Below are 10547 nucleotides of genomic sequence, written 5' to 3' on the forward strand. Positions count from 1 at the left end.
ACAGAGGCTCCAGAAACGCTGTCCTTCATTGGTGTGCATTATAATCTCCAAGAAGCCTTAGATTCACTGGAAAGCAATCTAGTTAAATCAATTCTTATTTGTCAGTGACCATTTAACCTATCCAGAGACAGTTGTATTTTTTTTGAAAAAGTCCAGGGTGATGGGAATTCCCTGGCAGTCCAGTGGTTAGGACTCTGTGCTTCTACTGCTGGGGGCCTAGGTTCAATCCCTGGTTGGGGAACTGAGCTCCTGCAAGCTACATGGCGCAGCCAAAAATAAACAGAAGAAATTCTTTTGTGTGGGAGAGGCATCTAAAGTCCAGGACAGACTTAGGACCCACACTCCTTAAATTATGACATTTAAGCTGCTCGAGGAGTCCTTATTTGCACAATGGACAAAGTGGTAACTCGGTGTGGCTTCCTTTGTGGGGAAAATACTTTTACACTTGGGAACCATTTCTTCTGGATACCCCCTTGGCTATGCTTTTTACTCCCTCAGTACCATCACTCTGACTCTAAGAAACATCAGTCAGAAATACCAAATCCAAAGTTTTATCTTGCAGAAAAGTCTAAATAACTTCAATAGCTTTTTTGGACCTAAGGTGGGAACTTGTAATAGAAGAATATTTTTTAGGTAAGAAATGACTGAATTATAAGCTGCAAAAGTAATTTAACTTCCAGAAACTAGGAATTGTTTACATCCTGATCATAGACACTTATAGATGATGGGAGAATAGGCCCAGAATGTTGAAATCCAGGAATAATACTTGAATTTTACTTTTGACCATCTTTTTCAACCTGCCCTACCTCAATTATTTTATCAAAAACGTTAATAAGTAATAAAGCCAGCCAGTTTTACAGATACTAGAACATAATACACTCTTCCAAAGGCATTATTATGGCTCTAACACTGGTGGAGATTTTAAAGAGGAAAGATCTTAAAGTGTCAATAGAGAAAGGAGGAAATCTAAAGGCCTAAATAATCTGTTAAAATGAATGAGTTTTATGGAATTTAAGAAAAAAAAATGTTATGAAGAACCTAGGGGTAAGACAGGAATAAAGACACAGACCTACTGGAAAACAGACTTGAGGATATGGGGAGGGGGAAGGGTGAGCTGTGATAGGGCGAGAGAGAGACATGGACATATATATACTAACAAACGTAAGGTAGATAGCCAGTGGGAAGCAGCCACATGGCACAGGGATACCGGCTCAGTGCTTTGTGACCGCCTGGTGGGGTGGGATGGGGAGGGTGGGAGGGAGGGAGACACAAGAGGGAGGATATATGGGAACATATGTATATGTATAACTGATTCACTTTGTTATAAAGCAGAAACTAACACACCATTGTAAAGCAATTATACTCCAATGAAGATGTTAAAAAAAAAAAAAATGAATGAGTTTTGAATAATCAAAATCACAATTTTTCCCTAAAATAAATTCTTCTACCTTGGCTTTTACGCTGCACGAGACAGTATTTTCACAACAGTGCTGTAGGAAAATCTATTACCATTTATAAAACTATTGCTTCCTTTTGTTTCTCTTATCTGTAATGATTTTTTCTCATAATTCTTAGAGCTCCAAGCAGAAAATAAAATGATGGAAAAGTTTTCCCAGTAAATACCAGAAGACCTTCACTCAGACTCGTCTTCCCTTTAGATGAAGTTAGGTGAGATATCAGAGGAAAGAAAAAGACGTTTGTTGGACCCTAGCAATTCTTCTTGAAATATCACTCCCAGAAAATAAGCCCTAACTCCTCTGAAGCACAGTGAGAATTTTTCCTCAAAGCCTCTTCACACCCTACCTCAGTTAGGGGCCTCATGGATACCCTCTGGGAAAAAGTGTGCTGGAATAAGAATCGCCAACATCGGGGTGGGGATACCCTCTGGGAAAAAGTGTGCTGGAATAAGAATTGCCAACATCGGGTGGGGATGGTGGTGTGCTGAACTGGGCTATTGGGATTGACATGTATACACTGATGTGTGTAAAATTGATGACTAATAAGAGCCTGCTGTATAAAAAAATAAACAAAACAACTAATACTAAACTTTCATTGGGTTATTTGTATGGAAATATGTTAATATAAATGTTTCAGACGTTACATGAAATTTCTAAAAATCTTATGTTCTGGTATGATGTTATAAGTCATAATTCTAGTTATTTAAAATGTGTATCTCAGAAATAACTAAAAAAAATCCAGTAAAACACTATTTTCATAAATTATGTGATAATTATAACATATATATCCAAAAACTGTATTTCATGTAGTAGCCTTATAATCACAGTAAGAAATAATTTAAAATAATTTTAATTGATTTCATATTTATTTCAGAAAAATGTGGTAGATGATCAGTAGAAGTCTTTGAAGCATAAAAATTATATTAAGCAGAAAATCTGTGAATAAAGTAAAATTGAAAACTAACTTTAAGGAGAAAAATAGAATGATGTCTAACTTCCTATAAGAAGAGCTCGTTCATGTATTTTCTAAATAGATGATGATGGATGACTCACCCTGGTATTTAGATTCCATTAGGTACTACTGTGATGTAACTATTTTGTTTTAAAATATCATTTTTTATGTACATTGGAAAATTTTTGCTTTGTATCTTTTCCAATTTTATTAAAAGCTTTAGATGGCCATCTAAAAAAAAAAAAAAAAAAAAGAATTGCCAGCATCAACAGCACCTCCAGAAATCCTGGTGCCAGACACCCTAGGTGGTTTAAAAGGCAAGAATGGCCTCCCAGAGAGCTTGATCCCCCCCAAGGATATGAATAAACACAGCTGGTCCTCCTTCACACTTGGGATAAGGGAGATAAGCCCAAGTCCTCAGCTCCCTGCGGTGGAGCAGAACCTCGGGCCATGGGCCACCCCAGACTAAGCAAGCTGAGGCCCAGCTGCAAGACCACACCCGCTCAGCCACTGTTCTCTGTGTTTCCACTGGCTGCTACCACCACCCTTGACTTAACAATTAGGTCAGACCTTGCATTGGCTCTCCCTTCTTTTTACTGAACTCCTTTATTCCTCCAATATCTCCATTTTCTTTGCCTTGCTACTTGCCCATCCAGGGCTTTAGAGAAATACTGAGTAGTTGGGTTACACATCTTGTGAAACCCTAAGAGAGGTGGTGGCTTCTTGCCTTGGTTAATCTCAGGGTTACCTCACTTTCCCCCCTTTTTAAAACTCTTCTAATACCTCTCCAACCAGTGTCCTTAATAAATACCCCTTACTACCTGTCACGGGTTCTGGTCTCTTGACTGGACCATGACCGATGCAAATACACCTCAATAAAGGTTATTTGCATGCTCTCCAAGTTTTTGCTGGTGTTTGAAGAATAGATGGTCTTATATGATCCTCCACAATGTCCTCTGAAGTCCCTTGTGTCCCTTCTGGCCTTAAGGGGCATTGAGGTGACATCTACTACTACAGTCTGTGATTCCAACCGTTTGCCTTCAGTTGACAGGTCTTCAAATTCTGCACTTATTTCTTCTGCTGCCAAGCCTCTGCCGCTGATTCTCTGGCCTCTGAGCAGCTCCAAATCCCTTCATAAGGGCACACAGGGGCTCTGGAATCTCCTGCAAGCTGTGGTTCCCCATGGCCTCAGGACTCTCTCCTTCTCTCCCTCCCTCTCTCCACCCCATCACACCCATTCCTCTTTATTACACTTTCTTTATTTTGGATATGGTGCCAATTGTTTTTTTTTTTTAATTGAAATATAGTTGATTTACAATGTTGTGTTAGTTTCTGGTGTAGAGCAAAGTGATTCCGTTACATATTATATATATTCTTTTTCAGACTCTTTTCCTTTATGGTTTATTACAAGATATTGAATGTAGTTCCCTGTGCTATAGAGTAGGACCTTGGTGGTTATCTATTTTACATATAGTAGTGTGTATCTATTAATCACAAGCTCCTAATTTATCCCTCCCCTCTCCTTTCCCCTTTGGTTACCATAAGTTTGTTTTCTATGCCTGTGAGTCTATTTCTGTTTTGTAAATAAGTTCATTTGTATCATTTCTTAGATTCCACATACAAGTGATATCATCTGATATTTGTCTTTCTCTGACTTACTTCACTTAGTATTATAATCTCTAGGTCCATCCATGTCACTGCAAATGGCATTATTTCATTCTTTTTATGGCTGAATAATATTCCATTGTGTATATATACCACATACCACATCTTTATCCATTCATCTGTCGATGGACATTTAGGTTGCTTCCATGTCTTGGCTATTGTAAATAGTGTTGCTATGAATATTGGGGTGCATGTATCTTTTCGAATTAGAGTTTTCTCCAGATATGTGCCCAGGAGTGGGATTGCTGCATTGTACGGTAACTCTATTTTTAGTTTTATAAGGAGCCTCCATACTGTTTTACAAAGTGGCTGCAAATTGTGCCGATTTAACTACAGGATGTCTAGAAGCCTGCAGCTTTCTTTAGGCTATGCTCATGGAAGTGGATCACTCATTTCACCATGTTCCCTCAGGCTTACACAGATGTTTCTATAGCTCAAGCCTCATCGTGGTTCACCCCTAAGGGAGTAGGATAAAGCAAGGACACTGGCATCTCATTCTCCCCCCTCTCACTCTCCCTCCCTCCCATCTATCCACCTCCTCTTCAAATCAGAAAATTTTTCTTTTACTTCTTCGTCCTATTTGACAGGGACTTGCCCCCAGATTATTTCCTCCTCCCGCAAAATGTTATTTATACTCATCATTCTCCTGGGAGTCATACTGACAGAAAGGCAGCAGGAAAACATGATTTCGAGTTGGGAGAAAGAAGAATGAAAAATAATTCATTTCTATTTTAATATATTACTCCTACTACATGCTCCCTCTAGTACAAGTATGTGCCCCTCAAAGGACATTTATTCTCATCTCAGTCTATTCTATTTCTAAGAAAGTGAGAGCCTGACCTCTGTCCTTCATACATCCTCTAGGCCTGTGCTGTCCAACATGGCAGCCTCTACCACATGTGGCTGTTGAACATGTGAAATTTGGCTTCTCCACATTAAGACGTGCTGTAAGTGTATCAAATTACATACCAAATCTTGAAGACTGAGTCTTAAGAAATAATGCAATATATTGCATTAATAATTTTTATGTTGCTTATATATTGAAGTAACAGTTTGGAGGTATTGGGATAAGTAAAATATATTATTAAGGTTAATTTCACCACTTTCTTTTTACTTTTTAATGTGACTATTAGAAAATTTTAAATTACATGTGTGCACACACCATATTCCTGTTAGCCAGATACCAGTCTCATGAAACCCAGGACACTTGCTGGTCATTGACTGCTGTACCCATGGCTGATATCCAGTGCATTGGCACCAACATGGCTGTACCACCTGTTTATAGATGCTGTTGGTTTGGGTCAGTGCTGCCATCACAGGTGGTTAAATATTTTTCATATCACCTGATTGTATGGCCATTGGCTAGCACAGTGCCAGCACATAGCATTGGATGGATGAATGAAAACTCAGATGACAATTTCTTCAGTCTCTAAAATTACCCTGCAACTCCAACGTGATCGATGATTATATAAATCCATCACACTAACCAGACTTCCAACCTCTACCCTGTGATTGAGAAGACTAGGCTAGAGTGTGTGTCACATTCATGTCAAAGCACAAACAATAAAAAAGCCTCCCCCCCCGCATCTCTTGGGAAGGAGATTTAATTTCTGCTTTCAAACATGGTATCAGATGAGTGGCAAGACATGCAAACATAATCATGTGTGTCTTCCTGATTCCACTCCCAGCCTGAGCTGCAGCGACAGGGCTGAGTAGCTGCTGTTCCATGGCATGATTGGAAAGTCCCAGCAGAACCTTCTACTCCTAAAACAGCTCCCTTTCTTTTCTTCCTCAGAGAGCTCTTCCCTGCTGACTCACTGTTAGGGGTTGAATTGTGTGCCCCCAAAATTCATATGTTGAAGTCCTAACCCCTGGAACCTCAGAATGTGTCCTTATTTGACAATGGGGTTGTTGTAGATGTAATGAAGTTAACATGAGGTCATACTGCAGTAGGATGGGCCCCTAATCCAATATGACTGGTGTCCTTATAGAAAGGGAAATTTGGACATAGACAAGCACATAGGAAGAACACCAAGTGGAGATGAAGGCAGAGATGAGGGTGATGCTTCTATAAGCCAAAGACTGTCAGCAAACCACCAGAAGCTACGAGGGAGGCCTGGAACATACCTCCCTCACAGACCCCAGAAGGAACCAACCCTGCCGACACCTTGAGCTCAGACTTCTAGCCTCCAGAAGTGTGAGACAATAAATTTCTGTCATCTAAGCTACCCAGTCTGTGGTACTTTGTTACAGCAGCCCTAAAAAAGTAATACATTCCCTCAGTCTAAATCAGAGTCCCAGTTCTTTTTCATACCACTTCTTTCATGTTGCTTATTAAATCTGTATATTTTTATTCCCATGTGTCTGTTTGGGTAATGTTCATGTCCCATTTTTCTCCAAGCTCAATGAGCTGTTTTGTCCACCACTGTATACCCAACATCCAGAAATGAAGAGTTACTCCATAAACATGTTTTAATGACTACATGGGCTGTCCTTCCATTGGAACCAGAAATGCAGCTCTTACAGGACCACACACATGACTCCTTAGGAAGGAAAGTCGGGATGCCTGAGGACACACGCTAACAGGTTGTCTCAGCAGCCCCCCTTAACCAAGGTAAAATGTGATGTTTACCATGACCTCTTCAGCACAGGCTAGTCTCAGATTAGTGGGATGGTGTCTGGCAGGGATCAGGAGCCTGAGATAAGTTCTAGAAATAGAGCCCCTGCCCCTGGAGACAGCAGGCTAGAGGAAGCATCATAGCATGCATGCATTTTTGAAGAGGCTGAGGGGGGATGTTGCCCTAGGACCACAGCAACAAGTAAGCAAAGGCCACTAAGCCCTTGGCAGTGGGAGGGGAGCCAACTAAAGAGAGACAAGCTGCAATGATCACATTAAATAGATTCACCAGTTAGCCTTATTCCCATTTTACAGGACAAAACTGAAGTTGAGGGAGTTTAATAATTTGCCCAAGGTCACAAAGTTAATGAGTGATAAGCCAGAATTTAAAACCAGGGATTTGCTGTTAGGATACTTTCCCAGCAACCAGGTCTTGCATACAGCTGGCCTGGTTGACTTTCTTTCAGTGCTGTGATCACGACAAGCTGAAAATTTCATGTATTTTAGAAAGCATTATTTACCAATTTTTGTTTTCTTGTCTGTCTCCATCTACTAGACAGCACACATCTTGAAAGAGCAGGACTGTCTGTCTCCTTTATATCTGCATACCCAAACTTAATTAGGTTCTGCATTCCTATTACCTAACACAGGACCCAGCATCCAGTAGGAACTCAAAAATGTTTGCATATGAATGAATTAAATAAGCACTTGTTGATCACCTATACGTACTTTTTTTATTGAAATATAGTTGACGTGCAAGATTATGTTAGTTTCAGGTGCACTACATAGGGATCTGACATTTGCATACATTATGAAATGATCACCATGGTAAGTCACCCGTCCCTATATGAAATTATTACAATGTTATTGCCCATGTTCCATATGCTGTGTATTATATCCCTGTGACTTATTATGTAACTGGAGGTTTGTAACTCAATCCCCTTCACCTATTTCCAGTCCCACCCTAACTCCCTTCTGGCTACCACCCTTTGCTCTCTGTATCTATGAGCCTTGTTTCATTTTGTTATTTGTTTGCTTTGTTTCTTAGATTCCATGTGTGAGATCATGCGGTGTTTGTCTCTCTCTGTCGGACTCATTTCGCTTGGCATAATATCCTCTAGATCCAATTTGTGTTGTCACAAATACCGAGTCCACTTTTTTTTTTTTTTTTTTACAGCTGAGTAATATCGCATTGTATGTATATATACCATATCTTCTTTATCCATTTATCTATCAATGGACACTTAGGTTTCTTTAATATCTTGGTTATTGTAAATAATGCTGCAGTGAACATTGGGGTGCATATATCTTTTTGAATTAGTGTTTTCATATTCTTTGGGTAAACACCCAGAAGTGAAATTGCTGGATCACATGGCAGCTCTATTTTTAATTTTTTGAGGAAACTCCATACTGTTTTGCATAGTGACTGCACCAATTTACAATCCCTCCAACAGAGCATGAGGGTTCTTTTTTCTCCACATCCTCACCAACACTTGTTATTCCTTGCTTTTTTGATAATAGGCATTTTAACAGGTGTGAGGTGGTAGTTTTATTTTTCCCTGATGATTAGTGATGTTGAGCATCTTTTCATGTGTCTGTGGGCCATCTGTATGTCTTTGGAAAACTGCCAAGAAGATGGAAAAATTTTTTTTTTTTTGCGGTACACGGGCCTCTCACTGTTGTGGCCTCTCCCGTTGCGGAGCACAGGCTCCGGACGCGCAGGCTCAGCGGCCATGGCTCACGGGCCCAGCCGCTCCGCGGCGTGTGGGATCTTCCTGGACCGGGGCACGAACACGTGTCCCCTGCATCGGCAGGCAGACTCTCAACCACTGCGCCACCAGGGAAGCCCTGGAAAAATTTTTTAATAAAATGGAAAAAAATTTTTAATTTTAATCAGGTTTTTGGGGGTTTTGATGTTGAATTATATGAGTTATTAGTATATTTTGAGTATCAACACTTATTGGATATATTGTTTGCAAATATCTTCCCCCATTCAGTAGCACGCCTTTTCATTTTGTTGACAGTTTCCTTCACTGTGCAAAAGGTTTGTAGTTTGATATAGTCCCATTTGTTTACTTTTGCTTTTGGTTCCCTTGCCTGAGGAGACAGATCCAAAATACATTGCTAGACTGATGTCAAAAAGTATACTACCTATGTTTTCTTCTAGGAGTTTTATAGTTTCAGATCTTAACATTCAAATCTTTGATCCATTTGAGTTTAATTTTTTATATGGTGTGAGAAAGTAGTCCAGTTTGATTCTTTTACATATAGCTGTCCAGTTTTTCCAACACCATTTATTTGTTTATTTTAATAAATTTTATTTATTTACTTATTTTTGGCTGTGTTTGGTCTTCAATGCTGTGCATGGGCTTTCTCTATTTGCTGCAAGCGGGGGCTACTCTTCATTGTGGTGCACAGGCTTCTCATTGAGGTGGCTTCTCTTGTTGAAGAGCACAGGATCTAGGTGCGTGGGCTTCAGTAGTTGTGGCACATGGGCTCAGTAGTTGTGGCTTGTGGGCTTTGTTGCTCCACAGCATGTGGGATCTTCCTGGACCAGGGCTCGAACCCATGTACCCTGTATTGGCAGGCGATTCTTAAGCACTGCACCACCAGGGAAGTCCCCAGCACAATTTATCAAAGAGGCTGGCTTTCAACATTGTATTTTTTTGCCTCCTATGTCATAGATTAATTGACCATATGAGCATGAGTTTATTTCTGGGCACTCTGTTCTGTTCCATTGATCTATGTGTTTGTTTTTGTGACAGCATCATACAGTTTTGATTTCTGTAGCTTTGCAGTACAGTTCGAAATCAGGGAGTGTGATACTTCTAGCTTTGTTCTTCTTTCTCAAGATGGATCTAGCTATTAGGGCTCTTTTTGTGTTTTCACATGAAGTTTAGAATTATGTCTTCTAGTTCTGTGAAAAATGCCATTGGTATTTTGATAAGGATTACACTGAATATGTAGGTTGCCCTGAGTAGTATGGTCATTTTTAACAGTATTAACTCTTCCAATCCCTGAGCAATGTATACCTTTCCATCTGTTTGTGTCATCTTCAGTGTCTTTCATCAGTGTCTTATAGTTTTCAGAGTACAAGTCATTTACCTCTTTGGTTAGATTTATTCCTAGGTATTTTATTCTTTTTGATGCAATTGTAAATGGGATTGTTTTCTTAATTTGACTTTCTGATAGTTCATTGTTAGTATGTGAAAATGCAACACATTTCTGTATATTAAATTGGTATCATTACTGGAACATTACTGAATTCATTTGTTAGTTCTAATATTTTTGGTAGCATCTTTGGGTTTTTCTACTGTTGACTTTAAAAAAATGCACAATGTGAGAGTTGCCCCAACGTTTTATTTGGGGCAAAATGAGGACTGCAGCCTAGGAGACAGCGTTTCAGATAGCTCTGAGAAAACTGCTCTGAGGAAGCGAGGGGAGGAGCCAGGATATATAGGAGTTTTGCAACAAAGGGCAGGTAGTCAGGAAAGTCAAAGGATTATTGTTAATTAAAGAAAACCAGATAGCTCAAGTTAAGGAAGTTAATGCTTTTCTATGTATGGGAAGATGCAAGAGTCTGGGCTCACTGAAATCATTCCTTTGATATGCACCTCAGCTCTCTGGGGCCAGTATCCTGTGTTTTCACATCTTGAGTTTCCTCAGGGCTCACCGGCTCTCGTTGGAGGGCTGCAATTGTTGATGACTGTGACATCCTTTGTTTACTGATAGGGCAGGAAATATTCCATTTATAAATATTCCATTCATCACTATATATAATATGTCAACTGGAAACAGTGACAGTTTTACTTCTTCATTTCCTATTCGAATTCCTTTTTTTTTTTTTTTTTTTTTT

The sequence above is a fragment of the Lipotes vexillifer genome, unplaced genomic scaffold (assembly GCF_000442215.2).
Source record: "Lipotes vexillifer unplaced genomic scaffold, Lipotes_vexillifer_v1.1 scaffold602, whole genome shotgun sequence".
Lineage (NCBI taxonomy): Eukaryota > Metazoa > Chordata > Mammalia > Artiodactyla > Lipotidae > Lipotes > Lipotes vexillifer.